General features: G+C 41.6%; 1 pseudogene across 1 annotated transcript in view; it reads right to left on the bottom strand.

Moving 5' to 3' along the window:
* The window catches only part of LOC147004896 (protein DBF4 homolog A-like), a 154,008-nt pseudogene that overhangs the window by 120,777 nt on the left and 9,775 nt on the right, over nucleotides 1-23,456 (bottom strand). The window contains exon 2 of the transcript XR_015046884.1: nucleotides 3,812-3,888. The product of XR_015046884.1 is annotated as a protein DBF4 homolog A-like (transcript). The remainder of the gene's footprint in view (nucleotides 1-3,811; nucleotides 3,889-23,456) is intronic.

The following is a 23,456-nucleotide window of genomic DNA, read 5'->3' on the forward strand; positions in this document are numbered from 1 at the left end:
CTAATTGGCAAGTCTGAACTTGCCCATTTGACCAAAATCTGAGTGTTCTGTTCCTGCCCTTGATTTCCCCACCCCAACCCCAGCACCCCTGCTGTCTTCTATTCAGTGTGGTCAGCTCCTCCAAGTCTTAGGTACCATCCCTTCGGTGAAAGAGAAAATAAAAAGATTGGACTAAGGCACACAGTGTGAGAGAGAAAGTGTTTGGATGTTACTGAAATAAGGAGAGGGAAAGAGTCCATAATAATAACAAGACCCACGTCTACATCTTGGAGTTGGATCATCCCAGACCTGAGAGCTGCACAAGAGCATCTCTTCCAAAAACAAGGACTTCAGACAAGGAGTTCTTTCTAATGCTTGCTTAGGTGTCACATTCCAGTAGAGCCCATCTCTCTGCTTGTGGCATTTGCTTCTCTGTGGTCTGTTGATAGAGGGGTCATTTTGACAGGTAACCTGTCATAAAACGCTCAGGGAATAGAAAAGAAAAAGTTCCCACTATTCTGTTTAATTATTCACTCGTTAAAAAACAGTTGAGTAATTTACAGGAAAAGACTCAGCCTGGACTGCTCAGATAATATGTTGGATGTCTTTATTGAGCCTTCTTCTATCCTTTGCCGACCTTCGGAAGTTCCAGTTTAGCCTTAGGACTAATCATAGCAGAGGAGGCCATATGTTTGCTGTTATTAATGTATCTGTCCTAAAGAGTGAAATTTCATAGCCATGACCCATGAAGGAAGCCACTCGCTAACCTTAATAACTCTGACAAAACAGGGACTGGCTGTGTTTCTTGCTTTTAGCCTTTCTAAATTTTTAAAATGCCTTCTGCAAAACTACAACCCAAAGGGTGAATGAACTCTTGTATAATCTGATTATAGATAATCTGGCTTACTGTCTGTTTGGAAGGAATGTTACATAATGATTCCTTTTCTTCAATTTCAACCTAAAAATAAGTATAATTAAATCTATTCTGCAACTGATATGCAGCTACACATTTTCTTGTAGTAAAAGAAAAAAATTTTCCTTTGTTCCAGAGTCCTTGAATTCCTTCATGAGAGAAGAGCCCAAAGCTTTTAAAAAGCAAATTCAATTTCTACTTTCCTTCTTTCTAAACCAATAGAACCTCAGCAGTGAGATAAACTGAAACCATGAAATCAATAAAAATAAAATAAAATAAAACAAAACTTCTACTTAAAAATGAGGTAGAAAAAAACCTGTTTTTTACAGAATAGAAAAAATAGCTACTAACACACTTTATACTCAACTACAGAGCCACTTTCACATTATTTCCTCTGTCATTCTATTTACAATAGCTCGAGAATGAAATCAACCTATACATGTACCAAGAGATGGACGGATAAAAAAATACAGCACCTATGTACAATACAATGTTGCTAAGTTGTAAAGAAAAATTACATCATAAAATTTGCCTAAATGAATGGAATTAGAAAAAAAAGTATACTGAATAAGGTAACTGCTCAGGCCCAGGAAGACAAATGCTCTGTCCTCTCACATGCAGACCATGCCTTCAAACCTTCTCTTCTGGGTGTTTAACTTGCAGCACAAGCATAAACCGGGAAACTAGACAGAGCTTTGGGAGGTGCTTGCAAGATGGAAAGCAGGAGATTCGCTTTAGGTAAAACTAAAATAGGGAAGTTGGATGACCAGGGATTAAACAGGGGGAGTGAAGGGAGGGCTCACCCTAAGGAGTTAAACCACATAGACGACCCCTATCTCACAAACCAGCTAAAAGGTAATAATTGGAGGGACAGAAGAACACAGGTGAAATGTAAAATGTCTTGTGAGTGGATAATCCTGCAAGTTGATGAATGAAATGGGGATGAGGGCAGGGCACAGGGAGAAGAGCAGTGTGGAGTAGGGTATGCAAAATTAATGCTGTGTGAAAAAGCCTACAGAACCTGCTAATAAGTAAGCTAGTTCCAAAACATAACTTTTAAAAAAGGAGTTAAAATGGAATACCCGGTATTTAATAGACAATTGGCTCACTGATAGACTTCATGGGTTATTACGTATAAGTTGCAATATAAGTCGTGAGATGCCTCCCTACAAGTTATTTGGTCAGGGAGAACCCAGAAATCTGAAAAGTAACAGAGACTATTGTCATTTAGCTGTGCTCTTGTTCCCATTACTTATGAGGATTTACTGGACTGTAAGACCCTATTGATGAAAACAACACACATGCACACAATATATGTATGTGCACGTGCATATACATATGCACACGTGTGCACACACACACACATGCTCACATGTGTATACACACAAGCGCACATACACACATGCATACACACACTTTGGCTATCAGACAGAGAAAGTAATCAAAATATAAGCAAGAAATTTCCTGATGTCCATCATGGGCCATGCTGTAAGGTGCTACCTAGGCTGATGGGGGCGAAAACACATCATGGCTTTACCCTTGCTCTGCACGCTGCAACTCCAACCTGACAGGCAAGTTGTGCCCCATGGTGCAATAACAATGCAACTGGTGTGGAGTAAGTCATAACGCTCTGACCAGACTTCAGTCCTGCTCCACGAAATGAAATTCCTTTTCTGAGAGTGTAAAAATTATTTAGCCCATGGCTAGGAAGTGACCAGCCCTGAGTAAAACCTTCTACGGTTATATTCTTAACATCAATGGTCATGATGTTAAAATGCTTTCTAAATATCTGTGCTTATATGTTTATACCCATAGACCCTTGCCGTTGGTGCACCCATGAACCAACGGCAGCCGGAGTCACCTGCGTACGTCCTCGTAAGATCAAGCCAGCCAAAACACCAGCATAGGTATTGTCAGGGATTACTGAGTAGTCAGTGGTAGTATGTTGCTGAGAGTTGGACAATCATTTCTGAGATGTGGCCACTGGTAGGATGCTTGTGCTCCAGTGAACAGTCCCATGTCCATGCATATATGAACGGTACTAACTAGATTCAGTTTGTAATTTAAGGGGGCACAAAGTCGGGAAAAGAATGTGCTGAGGTAATATGAGAAATAGAGAAGTAGGGGTATAAAAACTGAGTAATTATGGTTAAGATTATACAGTATTTCATTATACATATGTATAAATTCAAGAGTAAAGAAAAATTTAAAAAGGAAATAGCCATGTACCACCTACATTTAGTATAGATACCAGGCCAAAAAGAAAAACATTTTCTAATATCTTCATACCATATCTTTTTTAAAATCTACTTTTCTCTCAGCATTATAAGCTTCTTATTTTTGTTCTGGTAAATATGGTCATATGTGGTTTTACATGAAGAATTTTTCAAAGAACATAAGCAAGTTGGACAGAATGCACATGAGTAAAAAGTCCCTCTCTCTTTCCCCGACCCTTTCTCTCAAAAACCACAAGAATGAAACAGTTAAGATGGCTCAGCAGTTCAGCAGGCCACGGTGCCTGCTACCAAGCCTGAGGGTCTGATTTCAATGGCTAGGACCCAAACAGTAAGAACCGAATTCCACCAATTGTCCTCTGAGCTCCAGACCCACCTATACACGAATGAACCCGTATGTACATGGATATGTCCACATACAAGCACACACGCACAGAGAGAAAGGGGCTTTTACTGCCTTAAGTGTATTTCCTAATCTATCATCCATCGGAAACTCAGGTCGGACATGTTCTCATGATGCAGGTGCTGGAAGAACCCTTGCCTTCCATTCCACATTTCTGAAAGTGAGCTGGTAACATGGTTCAACTTCTAATGTGCATTCGTTTCCTACTATCAGCAGCATGGACACCTTGACGTCCCTAGGTAGCATATCTGATGTGAAGACAACTCAGCAGTAGGCACTTACTGGTTCAGCAGGACATCGAGAATGAAAGAGGTTCCAAAGGCGTCCACCCGGAAGCTTGCCTTGTCCACGTGCGTCAGCTGCAACATCAGAAAGGTAAAGCAGATTTACTAGGCAGCTGTGGTGACCAGATGTGAGCATTCCTAGGATGCTTCTGAAAGGCTCCTGGCATCAGAAATGAGACAACAGTTCAGAGAGGACGATAAAGGACGGCATATTAGAGCAAAGCGGTGGGCCTTCCTGGGAGCCGAGTGCTCACCAGCTCAAAGTTAATTACCATCAGCCTGCTTTTCTGCTTTGTCTTTCTTCAGGAAACACTGCATATCCAACTTTACTGCCCTGTTCTCTGGTCTATGAGCAGCACTTTCAAAATTAAGCTTCATTCAAGAGTGAAGTAATACAGTAAATATACTTAAAGGAAGACAGTTAAACTAAAATTAAAAAAAAAATCCTCCATCAAACTTCTAAGGTATACCTTTAAAATAACATTCCAGTTCTAAGTGGTGAGACCTAATTTCAAAGACGTTGCCACCTCTTTCTAAGAGCAAACTTTAAGATTTTGTACATCCTGAGAATATCACCCCCCCAAAATGTTTCTTTGACAAAAATAATCACTGTTTATTGTGTCATCCTACGAATTCTGACAACAAGCAGGGGCTCTAAACATACCTATTGATCATATTCATATTTGCATATTGGATGATCATGGCCATAAACTACAGGAACCATAACAGCTTTTTCCTTGCACTCCCAGTGCCAATAGTCACTAGCTCTAAGCAGTAGACTATGGACTACCAGATTTTTATAGTGGTTATTCTTCTGTTTGTATGTTTGTGTGCTGTCGGGTCTGTTTTTTCATATGTGCCTAATAAAATAAACATATATAAATGCTATCATGAAGAGAAACAATGAACACTGTGTTAGAGCTGAACCCACTTCAGCAGCCTGATGTAGCAAATGAGGCTGATAGTGTTGCCAATCCAAGAACAGGGCATCAGTGGGGCTGCAACCAGCCCTGGACTTCACGCTCACTACATTCAGGACGTGGTGAAAAAAGAGGCCTAACTAGCAATAAAAGAGCTTTCTGGGGCAACAAGACTGAACAGCATCTGAAAGAACGTGGGTGGGAGACTCCTGTACACCGGTTTCTAAGCCCTCAGTTCTCCTCTGACCAGGAAAAGCAAGGGTTCAGATTCCTTCAGCCTCGTCAGTCAGTCAAGCACAACTCTTCCAACTCCTCACAGCCAACTCCAGGTACCACCAAGCCCTGCTTTCCTTCACTTACCAGTGTCCTTGGAGTCACTCCTTACAACTCCCTGTTCTATCAAAGAGCCTTGCTTTTCTACCACAGCAACAGCTCCTGCCCACCCCAAGCAAGCACAGTGCTCTTCCCTGCACCCTGTCCACATGGACTTCTTTCATCTATTCTCTAGTTCAAAAGAACAACATTGCCTGTATCTTTTACTCACGACTTCTCCTGAGAGCTTTTCTGTACCAGACCCTTGCCCTAGGCAGTTTCCAGAAAACAACCTTATCTGAATCTCAGGACTCAGCCTAGAAACTGCCACAGAGGCCCTAACAGAAGCCCACAGGTGGGGTGACTTAAATAACAGAGTCCCTTATCCACAGTTCTGGAGGATGGGTGTCCCTGGACAGAGGCTGACAGGTTCAGTTTCTCCCAAGTCGTCTGTGTGGCCTCACCATGTCCTCATGCAGTCTTCCTGTGTGAACTCTAAGAGTCACTCCTCTTTGCCCTGAGGACAGGAGTCCTCTTGGATTAGGGACCCCAGCTGGATGACCTCATTTAACCTGAATCTCCTCTTTTAAAAACCCTGTCTTCATGTATAGCCACACGAGGTAACAGCTCCAGTACATGAATTTTTGGAAGGCCCGGTTCAGTCCACAACACTCCTCTCCCATAGTCTTCCATCTCTCTCCTCACTGCAGAGCAGGATGAAATCAAGGAATTGGTGCTGTCCAGCACTAGGCGCTGACTCAGTATTTCTGGAGTATTCTGTTAGTATTTCTCACTAACAGGCTGTCTTATTAATCACCTGGATGCCCAAGTAAACCATGATGTGACTACAAATTACCTGCTTTCTAGATGCAGTCTTCCCATTAGGCCTGCTCGATCTAAATGCCAGGTCAATAGACAGTTTATTTCTGCCTCAAAGCTCCTTGGGCTTCCTGAAGCACTAAGATCCTGTTTTGGGAACTACATCAGGAAAGGCCTACTTACCAGAACTGATGTCTCAATTGAAATGAAACTTTCCCTCTTGTCCTCTTCCAGGCCCTTATGTGACTGTAAGAGCTTTTATCTCCGTCTCCTCTGAATTGTCAATATTAACATCATAAATCTGTGGTGAACAGGCTACGTTGGTTTGATAGCTCAGAGTCCGGTACCACTACCATTAATTTCAGTAATGTAGTTACTGTTTTTGTTCATTCTAATTCTTTTTTCCTTGATAATTAGCATGTGATAATTGCTTATCTGTCCAAGGTACAGTGTAATATTTCAAAACATTTTTATAAAATTATATCAGGGTGATGATAATTTCTATTTCCTTACCAGTTCTTAATATTTGGAGCCTCTGAGCTCTTCTCCTATAATTTTTCATAAAATATCTAAGAGCTTACTGTGAACTCCCATCATCCTACAGTACAGAAGAGCTCATTACTCCACTGTATACAACCTGTTATACAACCCCCTGATAGCTCCTTTTCACTCCTTTTTTCCTGGCTTTAATAATTACTATTATGACTCTCTCTCCTCCTCCCCTTCCCACTTCCTCCTCCTCCCCTTCCCACTTCCTCCTCTTCTTCCTCCCCCTCCTTCTCCTCCTCTCCCTCCTCCTCTTCTTCCTCCCCCTACTCTTCTCTCTCTCCCTCCTCCTCCTCTTCTTTCTTTCCCTCCTTTCTCTCCTCCTCCTTCTCCTCCTCCCTCCTTCCCTCCCCCTCTTCCTCTTCTTCTAGACTAACATTTTAAGCTATCATAAGTGAGAAACGATAATAAGTGCTTGTCTTTCTGCATGGCTTACCTCACTTAACATAATACCCTGTAGTACTATTCAGTTTTCACAGGGTAATTCAGTCTGATTTTTATAAATTTTCTTCCTGAAGTTCCTTTTTAATATGTGTTTTTGTATGTTTTTGTTTATTGTTTCTACAGGCCTCAGTCAAGGGAAAACTTAAATTCAAAGGAAATAAAAGGAAATCTTATTTTAACTAAGGTTTAAACATTTTTAAGTGTGTATTACTTAATACAATTATAACATACATAGGGTGATTTTTCTTCTTATTTTTTTTTTTTGTTTTTTTCCAAGACAGGGTTTCTCTGTGTAGCCCTGGCTGTCCAGGAACTCACTTTGTAGACCAGGCTGGCCTCGAACTCAGAAATACACCTGCCCCTGCCTCCCAAGTGCTGAGATTAAAGGTGTGTGCCTTCACCACCCGGCAAGGTGATTTTTCAAAAGCCATAATCAAAAAGGTGAGCTGAACAAACTTCTCTGACAGTACTCCACATGCTAGGAGGAGTTAGACTGACCAAGTTTCTGCTCTACCTGCCTACTACACAGAAACAGACAGTGACTTGTCACTTAGATTAAAAATAAATAAGTTTAGAAAATATAACCACTCTCTTAAGAGTCAACAAATTTTTCTGTATACCTGGGTCCTCAGGTAATACTATGTCCAATTTTCTGAGGAACCACCAGCCTGATTTCCAGAGTGGTTGTACCAGCATGCAATCCCACCAGCAATGGAGGAGTGTTCCTCTCTCTCCACATCCTCACCAGCTTCTGCTCTCACCTGAGTTTTTGATCTCAGCCATTCTGACTGGTGTGAGGTGGGAAAAAAAGAATTAATAAAACAGATGCTGGTCTCGGGGTGGTCTCAGAAGACCTTTCTGTGGTAGTAAGTCAGTGAGGTACAGCAATGACAGGAAGGCAGAATAACAGCCCTACACAAGGTCCACACTCTTGCCCTAGGACTGGGAATACATGGCCTTAAAGAAGGGTCATAAAAAGCAACTATTAAGCTGAGAACTTATGGGGAGACTATCCTGGGTCACAAGGGGGGCTTCTGTCTGATAACATCAGCTTTTATAAGAGGGAGCAAGAAGACAATGGAGAAAATGCGCTGATTTGAGTAGAGAGCAGGGCAATGTGAGATTGGTGGCATGATCAGGCACATGGGCAGCCTTCAGAGACTTCAAGGAGCCAATGTCCCTCCAGGCCCCTGAAAGACCGAGCCATAGTAACAGCTCAGTGGTTGGGATACTTGCTGCCAAGCTGGAGACCTGTGTAAATCCTCAGCACCCACGTGGCAGAAGGAGAAGACATCACGTTATCCAATGACCTCTGAAAACACTTAAAAAGGTTTGAAAAGAAAAGCCTCCTGAAGGACAGCCAATGCTTTCCAGAACTACAGGAATGGACTTTTTTTTTTTTTTTAATTTTTTAAGACACTATGTTTTGAGCAAGGTGTCATAACCATAACAGGGAATTGATACAGGGTCCCTACCACTGCTAAAACAAATTCAAAACACTCAGTGAACCAATATTGTATGATATTTTCCTCCATTTCTGGGTTACAAATCAAGGCATCCACAGCAGCAGGGTTGACACTTGTTTGGTCACAAGTATCAAATTCTACACAGAGGCCTTCGGGAATTATTACTCCATTTTATGTTGCTATAACAAAATACTCATCACTGAGTAACAGATACAATCACAGGTTTATGTTGCTCACAGTTCTGATAGGTGACAAGTCCAAATGGCCAGATGGCCAGACACCTGCCTCACGAAGGACCTCTGGCTACAACATGTGATAATGAATCAGGCAAAGAACCTGCAATGGTCTCATTGTACAAAACACCACTTTTGTGGGTCAGTCACAGTGTGTCTTTAATCCCAACACTTGGGACGAGGACACGAAAACAGGAGGACCTCGGAGTTTGATGTTAGCTTGGTATACACAGCAAATTCTAGAGCATCCAGGGCTACATGGTGAGACCCTGTCTCAGAAACGAACCACTCTCATGAGAACTAACTCAATCAGAGGAGGCCTACATAAGTTGGCCACACCATGCTTATGACCTAAGTAGCTCTCCCCAGGTCCAATGTCTATTTCATAGGATCCACTGCTCCAGCCAAGCCAGTGTTGGGACCATAATTGCAGCTCATGGACCTTCGAGAGACACAGTCAAACCTCATCCAACCACAATACCACACAGGCTGTAAGATAAATGCAAGTGTAGTATCTTTGCATTCTATGTGGTGTTCTAGCATTTGGGAGCTGACTTCATATGTCTAGTAGATAAGTAATCCAAACAGGAAAGGCAGGTACTTCCTTGGGTTACACTGCAGAAGTAATACATTAAGTAGAATTGCACTGTGGAGTCCTCTAGCATTAAGAATCCAGCTTATGTCTCATATGAGGCTATGCCAGTGCCTGGCAAACACAGAAGTAGATACTCACAGTCATCTATAGGATGGAACACAGGGCCCCCAATGGAGAAGCTAGAGAAAGCACCCAAGGAGCTGAAGGGGTCTGCAACCCTATAGGTGGAACAACAATATGAACTAACCAGTACCCCATAGAGCTCATGTCTCTAGCTGCATATGTAGCAGAGGATGGCCTAGTCGGCCCTTATTGGGAGGAGAGGCCCCTTGGTATTGCAAACTTTATATGCCCCAGTACAGGAAAACGCCAGGGCCAAGAAGCGGGAGTGGGTGGGTAGTGGAGCCAGGTGGGAGGAGGGTATAGGGAACTTTCCGGATAGCATTTGAAATATAAATAAAGAAAACATCTAATAAAAAAAAAAGAGTCCAGCTTATTCCCCACAGCTTTAATGACGCAGGATCATCCTCAGCTTTAACCTTACAAGTTGAAGGAAAACAAAGTGTGTGAGGGGAGACAACTAGCTCATGTAGACTACCAACTTATTAATTTTACATTGAAGATGAAAAGTTAGGAATAGCAGAAGACCTTCGTGTGTGTGGCTCAGCAGAGAAATGCATTCTTCCCATGAGCAAGGTTATGGGCTCAGTCCCCAGCACACACACACCCCACACGCACCTAAAAGAAGGAGGAAGAGGAAGACAAGGACAAGAAGATGACAACTATATCTAAGGGATATTTCTTTCACAAATAAAATTTTACTAAAATGGACTTATGCTTATTATGCAAAAACAAAATTTGATCTTAAGGGGTAGAGGCATTGAAACAGAGCTTTGCACAGCCAAGGCAAAAGTTCTACCACCTGAGCTCTTCATTTCTTATTTTCAAAGCTGTCAAAACACTTTAGTGTTACAGAATAGTACAGAAAAGATTCCTAGAACTGGACTCACAGGAGCCTTTTATCTTACAAACAGGAAGAATGAGGCTCATATGGGCAAAAGTCACTTCCAAGTACACCAGTTGGTGGCCGGCCTGGCACCCAGCTCCCAGAAGGCCTCTCCACCTTACCTGAAGGCCTTGCTGTCATTCTGTGGTTCAGAGATACATGCAGGTTTTCATGATTTCTGGTAAGTGATAATTGTGACAGAAACATCCTTAGAGACATGAGAATGATCTCTGAGCTGCAGTTTTAGAGGCTACAGAAAGAAAATCGAATGTGAAGAACAAGTTTTGGACTTCTGTTTTAGAACTCTGTTTTAGAACTCAGTATGACCTCATCTGACACATGAAGTGTGCTCTAAGACCAGTCTAATTAAAGGTTTAGAAACTCAGGCTTACAATTTAATATATAAATAAATATCCATTTTTCACTGAATAGTTGACATAGGTATGAAAAATATGGCTAACAATCTATAGGAGTTGTGAAACAAAGGCTGCAGAAGGAAAATGTAATAATATTTTTCAAACGATCTAGATGGTAAAAACCCTTAATAAATCGGTATAATTACATAAGGTTAATTTTAATTTCTAATTTCAAAAATGAATCATAGAATTGTAGGACCCAAGGAACTTGATATGATTTCCAGATTGGGACCTGTTTATTATTCACAGAAACATCTGAAATTTAAATACGAAGTTAATATAACACCACGTTCCCTATAAATTCAGCTTCTTGGCATCCTGTCCTTTTCTTTTGACATCATCTAAAGTCAGCAAACCAGAGCCAACCAACCTATATATGCCAGAGGTTAAAATTCAATTTTTCAAGATTGCCTTATTAGCAACGTTATTTTAAAAAGTAAGCCGGCAGTAAAGCATTCATGGTAAAGTCAAACATTGACAAAAGTGAAGGTTCTTAAGTGATTTCAACCTGAGCATAAGTTAATGACTAGTAATGGACCAGGAAGCTTACCAACCAAGTGGTGTTATGCAACGTAATTGTAAAAGTAATTAACATTATTAAAAAGATTGTAAGTATGCAGCAGAATCTTTAGCTATTCTTGTTTCTTGAATACTCTCTCAGTTGATGGATTCCTAGAAGTCTAGTATCTTCAGTTTAATAAAAGACAAACAGCCAATCCCAAGTAACACTTGTACATATTAGCCCTATTTGGACATCATAAGAAGTAGCCTCTCTTTCGTCCTACCCATTACCCCACTGCCTCAAGTAAACTTTTGTCAGAGGCCTGAGACTGAAACCCCAATCCACCAAGGTTGCTATTCTTTGCAGTAGCATTTGTGTGGCCACGTGAGTAAGAGTAGCCAGGCAGCTAAGATCTCAGACAACCTTGTGAAGAACTGTACACAAGCCATTAGCAAGGAGAGTGAGCTAACACAACATACATGATATATGTGATACGTTTCTGTATTGATGACTCTCTGATAAATACATCTCTGGTTTCTGTCTGGTAAGCAGGCCCCAGTGGCTTGGGCAAAGCAGAGCTGACCAACTCACCTACAACCCAGGCCCAGATCCAGGACGTTGAGTTGGCCCACCCCAACATTTACCCTATCTATGAGCCCCCAGAGCATATGCAGGAGCCTGTCCAGCAGAGCCAAAGCTGCAGGAACTCTATCATCCAGCAACAACAGGATTTCCAAGTAGGGATCCAATATTGATAGTATAGCAGAAGCCAGCGGCCTTGGACCAGACCAAAGACTGCAATGAATATTTGCAAGTAAAGCTGTCTGGGCAAAACGGTATACTGTGTGACACACTGGGACACACTGGGACACACTGTGGCTTCCACAGAGAGGTTGTTTTTTTACTTTTTTTTTTATTTTATTTTTATTTTTTTTACTTTTTGTTTTCTTTTGGAGGGGAGATTGCAAGGGTGGAGGGCAAATATGGAGGGACTAGAGATGAATGCATGATGTGAAATTCACAAAGAATCAATAAAAACGTTTTTTAAAGATGACTTAAAAGAGCTAATCCAGGATGAAATGATGGTTCTTTCATCTACAAGTGAATAAACTGGAACAAGTCTTTTAGAGCCTCTGACCTCTTTTAGAGAGCAGAAAGCAATGATGCACACTGTGTGGACTTGTTACAAGGCAGTGGGTCCATTCATCCTTTAGAGTTTTGACCCTGGGGGTAAGAAGATGAGTGAGATGCAGTCCTTGCACCCTCTCCCAAGTCTCACAGTCAAAAGCCACCAAATGGTTACAAAATATGCAAATGTGCCCTAACAGTGTAAGCTACAGAGCAGCTCTCTGTCTGCAATGTAGCCTGCAGTGACTTGGTGCTCCTCAGACTGAGAAAGCGGCACACACACACCTTCTAAAAGACCAACAGAGGTTCAAAACCTGGGTCCAGTCAGCACAGGAAATGATGAGAAATGCTGGAACGCAGCCAGACAGTCTGAGGAATGGGTTTGGGAAGGTCAGGCGTAAACTACAGGAATGAAGGAACATCTCAACGCTGGCCACATGCTGAATTCTCCCTGAGAAAACTTCGATAAATGCACTGGAGCCTGTGCTGTGGACTCTGCAACTCTGATTTGTTTGCTCTACAGTGAACAACCCTAAGGTGACATCTTTGACAGTGACCCCAAATGAGTCTAAGGGAGGACAGAGTGAAAATCACCATTCTAAGAAATGCACTGTTTATCAAAAGAACACTAAGACGTGTGTGTGCAGACCTCTGTGGTAATAGGTATTCAATATACAGAATTTCACATTCCTTTTCTTTACTATTTACAAGCAATAATAACAAAGTTATTACTGACACTGATGATCCACATCTACTTACTGATTTCCTAAATATGACTTTCTGTTTTCTTAAGACAGACTTTCACGTTCTAGCTTTAACTGACTTTGTGCTGGCTTTGTGGCCCAGGGAGACATCAAATTCCCAGCAACGTCCTTGCTTCAGGCCCCGTGCTGACACGACAGGCGTGTACCAACTCACTCAACACTCTCTAGTATTCCTCAAAAGTAACGTGTATGTTCTGAAAACTCTCTGCCTAAACTTCACTAAGTTCAATCAAAAACAACACAAGTTTTCAAGTTTTTATTTAAGGAAGAGAAGAAAAAGAAAAGTAGAAACCAGGCCACATATGAGGAATGCAGATAAATAACATGGAGATTCCAATCATTGCCATTTTATTTAAAAAACAAAACTAAACTAAACTAAACAAAGAACCAAGACGGATACTATTTAGTGTCCACTTGGTGGTGGACAGTAAACTGAGTTCCTCGTAGAAATGTTTCTTAAAACCACTGAACCCCAAAATTTTGACTTTTACTTCCTCTTCCTTGCCTTCCATCTCAAACTTCAGTTCTTGTTGGCTCTATTTAGAGGGTTGTTTTGTTTTATTTTTTTCCACAGTTGATAGAAACATAATCTATGTGGGGGTTTTCTACCCAATGGCAAAGGATATGTTATATAGATGTTGAATAAGATGACTTCTTATATTTTTGGTTGTGAGCCTAGCCTTTAACGGTTGAGCCATCTCTCCAGCCCATAAGACGACGTCTTAAGCAACATTCCCTGCATCTGTTGACAACCCTGGACTCTGTGACTTTCTAGATCCTGAGGTCCTTTTTCTCCAGTGGCCCCTGTTCCAGTCAGCAGGAGGCAGACACCGTGCTGACCTGTGCTGGCACCAGGTCCCATTTTCTCACCTCCATTCAGGAAGCCAGGCAGCCTCATTACCTATTTATGCTTCAGCTACCTTCTGATAAGTCAGTCTCCCAAGCATCCCCGCCATTAACTGCCCATTACTAGACCTTTAATTTCAGGCATGAACAACAACAAAAAAAAAATGCTTGCTTGCATAATCCTGAAGGTCAATGGAGTCGGTTAAGATACTTAGGAGTCTGGGCACAACACAATCTATAGTTACACTGGGCTGTAATTGAATCTGAGTATGAGGAGCCCCAAGAAAATCAGTGGGCAAAGATCCCTCAGGTGACTCAGCACTGGGAAACTGATGCTCCTCCTCAGTGCAGGAAAGACCTGGGAGAGGCGAGGGAAGAGCTCGTCTAAGCCCACAGTAGGTTTTCCACGGGATTTAGAACCGAGTCAGCAAAACTTCCTACCTTCCACCTTCTTCTCACATAAAAGAACCGGAAATAGCTATAACCACAGTGACATCAGAAAACCTTAAGAGGCGGAGTTTGCAGTGAGAATATTCGCTGTAGGGAGCAATGCTAGTAGTAAATGCCAAATAAAAGCAGGGGAAATAAGAGGAAGAAATATCCGTGAGCCATCAAGCTGCCGCACTCTAAAGTGGATAATTAGTCACTGAGCCCTAAAGCCAATTCCAAAAGCAAACTTGTAAACAAGAGCTGCATCTGCCAGCTAACTTACAGTCTGTCCTAGAGACAGCAGCAGGAATGGACCAACTCCAAAGAGCAGAATTGAGAATGCTGAGTTCTTCACATCGGGATGTATTTTGCCCACTCTATTCTGTCTTTTTTCGTTGCTTACTTGATTTCATCTTGTTTACAGATAATAGAGGTTCTGAGAATTAAGCTCATTTACACTGAGGAGCCAGCGCTGGTGTTTATAAAAGAAAACTCAGGAATGTCTCTGAACAAAACCTTAGAGTGAATGACTGGCATGTACCAATTCTACTAGACGTTCTTTAGGAAACAAATTCCCACTGGGTTAGCCTTGGTCACTCTTCTAAGGCTAGAAAATACAGCTACATAACTCTAGAGGTATTTTCGCGCATATATTCACAAACATACACACACACACTCATACGCACACATAAAATAACCTTTAAAAGAACCAGTTTCATACTTTACTACATATCCCAACAATCCAAAAGTTTCCCATGAACAATGAACATAGTCAAGAGATAATTCAAGAAAAAATTTAAAAAAACAAAACATCACTGGATGAGAAAAATCACTGCAGTGGTCTATCATGATCTACAGAGGGAACCATGTTCCCAGAGTGGTTTTTATCTGTAACTTTCAAACAGTGACCAAAAGTGACCCTGTGACACAAGATGACAGAGCTCTAAGACAGGACCACTACAAACTCATCATGTAAGTAGTGGGATGAAGGCTGGTGGGATGCACACAATAGTCATCTCAACTCCCCAGATACCACAGTAATGGAGGAAAACAATGAGAAGCAGACATAGGTATATGTGCATATATGTATGTGTGTGATAGTGACATAGGAATATCATAAAATATCTTAAAAATCCATGAATACCTATGAAAAACATGCCTTAAAAGCATGGGCTTATTGATTTAATTCACAGGTTCCTACATAATACCAGCTGGGATCTCCAAGCTGCTTAATGGGTATTTCTTTCCACTAAGTTAGAGAGAAAATGAAGAAACTGTCTACCATATATGTTTGAAGTAAAACATAAATATCATTTAAAAACTTATTTAAATATACTACATTACACATATCTGGTGTATAGTCTTTTCAGATATTCTACCTTTTATAATATCTGAATCTAAACATACTAATAAAGTCAGGCATGGTAGTACATGGCTCAAATCTCAGCATATGGGAGGCAAGAGAGAGACACAGGTATGATGTGAGCCTGAGCTATATGTATCCAGGACAGCCTGGAATACATGTGAGACCTTGTCTCAAAACAAACAAATACAAAAACCTAAGTGAATAAATACATTAATAGATACAACAAAGACATATATCAAAAATTTAAGGGATAGCAAAATAATGAAATTATTCAGTTGTATATGGATATATAAACTCTAGAAAATAATTTTATTTGAGCTTCTATTATTCACCTTAGCAAGTCACTATTGCACTCAAGCTGGTTGCTTAATCCTTAGCATTAAAGACTTTCCTTGGAGATGTGGAAAACATTTTTTAAATATACTGAGTCTCAATTCTCTCTTGAAGTAGGAAACACTAAGAGACACTATACACACAAGAAAACTCTACAGATCAACTCCTACCTCATCATGCTCATGTGTGCACATGTACACAAATCACGGCGAGAAAAGCATGTAGCCAGCTACAGACCTATACAGCTGAAAGGACCAAATTCTGTAGCTTGGCAAATCTACCAAGAACTGTAAATAAATGGAATAAGTGGTCTCTGGGTGAAGGAAAGATGCGTGCCTTGCAGAGGAGCTTCTAGAGCATGCTCACTGACATGAAGTCAGAGCCACAGACAGAGATCCATTAGCTCTGAAAGAGCCCAGGGCTGGAATCCTCATGGCTTCTCAGCATCATGGCCTCACTCCTGAAGACAAACAGGAATGAAACTCCTAGTTTGACCATTCATGGCTTCTAGCATGAACTCAACCTGTAACCGAAACAACCTCCTGTCAAAGGCTGACTGCACTTAAGCACCACAGTGTCAGAAACAGAAGGTCACATTAACTAGAATCACTGGAAGCCACGGCCTCGTGAGGGCAGGACAGTGGAGCTGCTGAGCCCAGAGCTGGACTGGAGCCATTTTCTCTCTCTGCACAGATCCCAAGTGTCAACCAAAGTGCACATACTCAGGGTCTGAGATGTCGTCTGCTGCCTTTCATATGGGTGACCCGGGTCTCTGTGTGTTTAGTGTTTTCATACAAAGCTGAATTAAATTATGCTCTGTAGTCCTGGCTTCTACTCAGTGCAGACTTATGACAACTCCATGCATATGACATTCTGAGTTAAAGAAAGGATTTCTACGGAAATCGTGAGTCGTTTTTCAAAGGAAAACGTGAAATTTGGTTTGGTGATAGTTCATTCTTTGCTACTCTAAGCAGATGGACACTTCAAGTACCACAGAGGTCACCTTTCATTTAATTTATGAAACGATGCCCAGGGAACATTTATTCACTTCTCAAAACTGTGTAGGTAGTCAGCCTCTCTGAGCCTCTCCAACTGAGTTTCTCAGAAATGGCCTCCTGGCAAAGGCTCCTGACTCAAACATTCCCCAGACCAGCATCCTCAGCAAACTGCCTCTGCACCATCTCCGTCCTTCTCTGACCTTCCTGGAATGGCCCACTATCTATCTTCCTTAGAGCCAGCAAGCCTGAATGCAATGTGTGCCAAAGACTCCATGAAAACCACAGTGGACCCTGAGGAACATAAGGCCCTGCCCACAGACCCCTATTGTCTGACAAGGTGTGTTTCTGGTACACAAGGCAGTAAGGTAACCCAGGTTTTTAAACTGGCCTCAAAGAGTTTTCCCTCTGTTCAATGTTTAAGACAAGCTACAACGACTCTAGATCCTAGAGCCACATTTTCTCCTTATACATACGAGCTCTATCCCTTCCTAAGATAAGTGATCTTGGGTAAGTTATCTCAGCTTTCTAAGTCTCGGGCTTTGCATTCATTAAATGGCAAGCTCTGTGAGATGCTGGGAAGACAGAATAGACTGAAGTGCAACGATGTATATTATTGTGCCATATAAGCATCAAAAGGCAGGATATGTGAACAACATTTTCTGTTGATTCAGTGAGTGGTCAGACTGATTTTGCTTGCCTTGTCTCTTCTAGCTGACAAGGACTCTCACTCTGTCTGAGCGGTCTGTCCCCAGCATCTCTGTTCCCCTAACACGTGGCCTTTATGCTTCAACTCTGACAACTGTTCTAGGATAATCATATGGAGAAAAGTTGTCTGAGAAGTTGTATTAGCCTAAAGTGGGAAGTACTCATCAGGACTACAGTGACTATGGCTTTCACATAAACTACGTTAGTGGCTTGTTGTTTAGTAGTTATAAGCAACACCACTGTCACAGAGAGCCCAGTCCTTGTCAGCATATGCATTCTAGTGATTCTTACTGAAAACTTTATTCCCATAATGTTTGCCCGTGAGTTCAGTAGCAACTCAACTGCATGACCTACAAAACGCATCACTACAGGACAGCATAAGAGGGTGGAATGCCGAGTTTTAGGGAGTTTCAAAGGGTTCTGTGATTCATTCTTGCATTGAGAAAATTGACAGATGAGTCTGTTCTATAAGGGATTTTTTATCTCTTTTTTCATATTTATGGTCAAAGGAACTAAGAGCTGGGTCTTGTACACAGTGGGTACACACTACCACTAAGATATGCCCTGGCTTAAGTTCCTCAGATAGATTCTCAACTCCTATTGGCAGAAGAGTCTGTTAGGATGCTGAATCATCTTGCTTTCTCTCTTAGACAGATAATAAAAGTGTCTTAATGCAGTTTGTGTCTACTTCCTCTCTTTGTGAAACAGGATATGTTCAAAGGTGAGTTGAAAGCACCCTCTACTTTTATGCACAGAAAAAAAAAAAGGTACCTGCTACTTAGCAAGCTCTTACAGCAAGTTGGCAGTGAGAATATCTACAAACACAAAAGGAGAAGCTTACTTCCATGCTTGTATTAACCATAAAATATAAGTTCATCTAAGAGCACAAAAATAATATAGCTATGCAGAGAAGAACCCAGATGTACTATATTATAAGACTGTGGCACAAGAAAGAAACTGGGCTGCCTCCAGAAACCTTACTGAACACTTACTTAGTCTTCCTTGATGAGATTATCCAGTATTTTAAACATTATAGGGATGAAACTAAAACTAGGTCCAGAAATAAGAATTATTCCAAATAGCATCTCCAAGCCACAGACAAGAATAATCACAAAGTCCACCCCTAGTAAGACTTTACTGGTTGGAGGTGGTGACACCCACCTATATTCCAAAGAGTTAGCAGATATAAGCAGGATGATTAACACAGGATTGGGACCAGCCTGGGCTAGGAGTTCTAGGCCAACCAGAGCTCTATGATCCTGACCCAGACTCTCCATGTAGAACTCACAGAGATCTACCTGCCCTGCCCTCCTGAGAGCTAGGATTAAAGGCTGTGCCACCATGGCTGGCAAGCACCCCCTTCTTTAGGATAGCCTTCTTGCTAGTGACAGGCCTTGGGGTTAATCTACCAGTTACTCCATCCTGTAATGTTCCTCTTAGATGCCTGCATGATTCCCTTTCCCCTTCCCTGGAGGTCTTCTCTGAGGACCCATGGATCACCCTACTAATGATCACAATCTAGGGCTGAGCATTACTGAAGTGGTGGAGTGCTTGCCTAACATGCACGAGTCCTAAGGTCAATCTCCAACACTGCAAGAGAGACTACAGCCTATGCCTTCTTGCTGCTCCACCATCCCAACACCATAACCCCACCCCACCCCCACCCCACCATGCTGTTCTCATTCCCACAGCACTTACTGCTGGCTAGTATGCCTGCTAAAATATGGGCCTCAGAATAAAGAGAAAATAATCACTGATATAATCCAAGGGCCTGGAACGGTGCCTGCCATATAGGACACCCTCAGTAAGTATCAGTGAAGTGAAGAAAATAGATGTCAGTCCACATACCAAGTCATTAAAGGGAATTATCACACACATGCATACACACACAAACTGCATGTGCAGTATCAGAGAATTGATGGAGCACAGTATGATGGACATGTGTGTGTTCCAGCACTCAGGATGTTGAGGCAGAAAACCTACAGGAGGTCTGAGGCTGGCCTGGGTGATAAAGCAAGCACCAGACTAGCCTAGAAAACACAGCAAGATCTTGTCCAAAAGAAAAAGAAAAAAGAAAAATTTAACTATACACTACAGAGCTCGCAAGTTAAAACTCTGTAGAAAAAAAAGAACAAGACTCCAAGTCTACTACATGCTTTCCAATCTCCTCAGCTCCCATTATTATTCAAGGACAGAAGGACAAGGAGAGAAGCAAAGGGTCTGCAATTCTAGTGACAACACACTGCACAGAGCAGGAGCTATAAGAAGGTGTGGTTAATGACTCAGACATAACTGACACACTAATGGACAGGGGCCAGAAGCGTACAGGAAGAAGACCTTGTCTCTCTTCAAGTGAAATGTGAAGCCAAAATCTGGGCCAAGGCCTCAGAGAAATGAAACATCCCATACCTACACACACACACACACGTACACCATGCACACACATGTGCACACACACATGCACAAACATACCATACCCCCTTACCACACATGCACATGCGTGTGCACACACAGGAATACACACACATGCACACACACAGCATGCACACATGCACACACACATGTGCACACACATGAATGCACACACATGTACACACACAGAGCACGCACACCACACACACACATATGCACACACATGAATGCACACACATGCACACACACAGAGCACGCACACCAGTAACAACAGCAGTGACAATACTAAGCACATTTGGTGCTTTCCTCCCAAACACTTTCTGCCATGAACATATGATACTAAAGGAAAAAAAAAAAAGCATTCCGGCTTTTCTAACCTAATTATTTCTTAAGGAAAATAACACAATTAACACATTCAGCTATTGGATGGAACACAGGGCCCCCAATGGAGGAGCTAGAGAAAGTACCCAAGGAGCTAAAGAGGTCTGCAACCCTATAGGAGGAACAACAATATGAACTAACCAGTACTTCCCAGAGCTCATGTCTCTAGCTGCATATGTAGTAGAGGATGGCCTAGTCAGCCATCAATAGGAGGAGAGGCCATTGGACTTGCGAAGATCATATGTCCCAGTATAGGAGATGCCAGGGCCAGGACACATGAGTGGGTCGGTTGGGGAGCAGGGGAAGGGAGGAGGGGATAGGGGATTTTTGGAAAGGAAACTAGGAAAGGGAATAACATTTGAAATGTAAATGAAGAAAACATCTAATAAAAAAAGAAAAAAAAATGCTGTTCTTGCTCATTTCCTGTAAACCAGGAGAGAAGAAGAAAGAAAGAAAGAAAGAAAGAAAGAAAGAAAGAAAGAAAGAAAGAAAGAAAGAAAGAAAGAAAGAAAGAAAATATCCAATTTTAAAAAATACTCAAAAGAGAGAGAGAGAGAGAGAGAGAGAGAGAGAGAACCGGAGTAGAGGGATGAAGATCTGAACAGCATGCTGGAGCACCCACAAACACTGCTGTGATACAAACCACCACAAGAGGAAAACCCCCACAGTGAAGATGACTACAAGCTTATTAAAAACAGTCTTTAAAAACACTAAATTTTGCATTTAAAGCGTAAATCTTTATGGTATGGGACTTGTTTCCCTGGAAAGTTATTATTAGAAACAACCAGAACAAAGGAAGAACACCCCAGGGACAGGGCAGAAGGCAGCAGCAGAGAGGGCTTGGTTCACATCCCTGCTGCCTAGGGTCACCCCCACCCTGTCCAGTGCTGCAATTTGGGTTTTCTCTGAAAAAGAAAACCTCTATAAAAATCACCAAATGTATCATGGCCAGGGTATTTAGAAAATATGAAGTAGAATTTGGGAAACAAAAAGCACACTACTATATGTAGCAAGGTTATTGTTTTCTGACACACATGCTGCTCTGTGGCACGCTCCAGTTTCCATGAGCCGACACAAGATCTTGTGTACAGATATTAATAGCACCACTATTCATAGTGAAAGAATTTAATTAGCATAAATTCATATTAAGACAATGAATAAATAATGGAACATTATTCAGCACTGAAAAGGGATGAAGTACACAAGCTACAATGTGGATCAGTGTTGAAAACATTAAGCTAAGTAAGGCATGGCTGAAGCACCGAGAGAACAGGCACATCTATAGAGAGCAAAGTCTGCTAAAACTAAGGCCAATGGCATGGCTCAGCAGGTAAAGGCACCTGCCACCAATGCGGATGACCGAGTCGGATCCTCAGGTCACACAGAGTGGAAAGGAGAGAAGCAAATCCTGAGAGGTGTCTTCTGCCCTCCACTGGTGCCCATCACACACAGCAAACTAACAAACTGTATACATGTGTTTGTGTGTGTGTGTACATACATACTTATAAGTAAGACAGGAATCCTTCTCTTTCCGGGATACCCAGGGTTACGTGAAGTCATAACGATAGTTAAGGAGCTCACTTCTCCACAATGACACTTGAACCTCACCTTTTCCCACGGCATCTTTTCTGCACGGACAATGGGTGTCTCTTCTACTTAACCCTGTTCTCAGATCCTCCACTCACACCACACTATAAACACATGAAACTACTTAGACTACAAATTCCGCTCTGTGGTTTCTTCTCCAGAATTAAATCAGCATGTGAAGCTCTTCCAGGAGCATGGAGATCTCCTGGGGAACCATGTGGGGAACCACCTCATACATTTAAAAACATTAAAGCATCTTGTATTAGCATTTATCGTCAGCATTAGCATAAGCTAGGTCAATGGTGGCTCACACCTGTAATCCTCACCCTTGAGAGGTCGAGAAAAGAACTAGAGACTTGAGAGTTCAAGGGCAGCCTCATCTACATAGATCTCTAAAAGGAAGTGGGTGGGGAGATGCACTGAGATGGCTCAGAGCATAAAGCTGACTGATTCCGAGCCTGGTGACCTCAGATCTGTCCCTGGGACTTCCACTATCTACCAATAATGGAAGGAGAGAACTGACTCCCACAAGTGTTCTTCTGACCTTCATGTATCCACATGGCACATGTTTGTGTACACACATATACATACACACATACACACACACACACATAGAGTTAAATGTTGTTTAAAAGTCAAGTACATAGTTGATAAATATTCAGTTTATATTATCACTAAATTTTATAATATGCTTGTGTCTTATATTAACTACTTAATTGTGAATGATTAATTGGTGTTTAATCATATAACTTTATTAGTATTAAATAACACATTTTCACAAAATAAATATAAAAATTAGAAAAGGTTAAAACAAAATTATGACACAAGAATTATCTGGGACTTAGCTTCAGGGAAAAAAATTTAAGTACTGCCTTAGTTTATAACTGCAGTTAAAAATTAAAGAATGACCATTCAAGGAAATCCCCACCTGAATATGTCCCATGAACTCAAGTCTATCAGAAACCTTATATGACACTCTCACAAAAGACCAAACATGGTTGTCTCAATGAAGATGCTGCTCCTGGCAGCAAATGGCACAGCCTGCTGAGTCAACTCAGCCAAGAAGGTTAAATAGCTTGGATTTACTTTTGCTAGGGGAGACAGGGCTATAAGCTGACATGAGTGATTGTGTCATGGTGATTTAGGAGTCCGTGAGACAGTAAGACAGCTGTCAATAACAGTCAATAACATAATGGTCTCAGATTTTTTTCTTCATATCTTTGAGACAGAAAATTGAGGGAAAAAAAAAAAGCCCTAAAAATGTTTCCTGAGTACCTACTTTGGGACAGGCACAGTGCTGAGCAGCAGACAATAGTAAGTATGGATTACCAAGTCTGAGACCCAAGACTACAGTCTATCTCATGGAAACAACTTCACACAGATATCAGTGTCTGGATACACACACACACACACACACACACAGCCCACGCATAAG

Source organism: Mus caroli, unplaced genomic scaffold (assembly GCF_978045245.1).
Source record: "Mus caroli unplaced genomic scaffold, Mus_caroli_1 scaffold_4, whole genome shotgun sequence".
Taxonomy (NCBI): domain Eukaryota; kingdom Metazoa; phylum Chordata; class Mammalia; order Rodentia; family Muridae; genus Mus; species Mus caroli.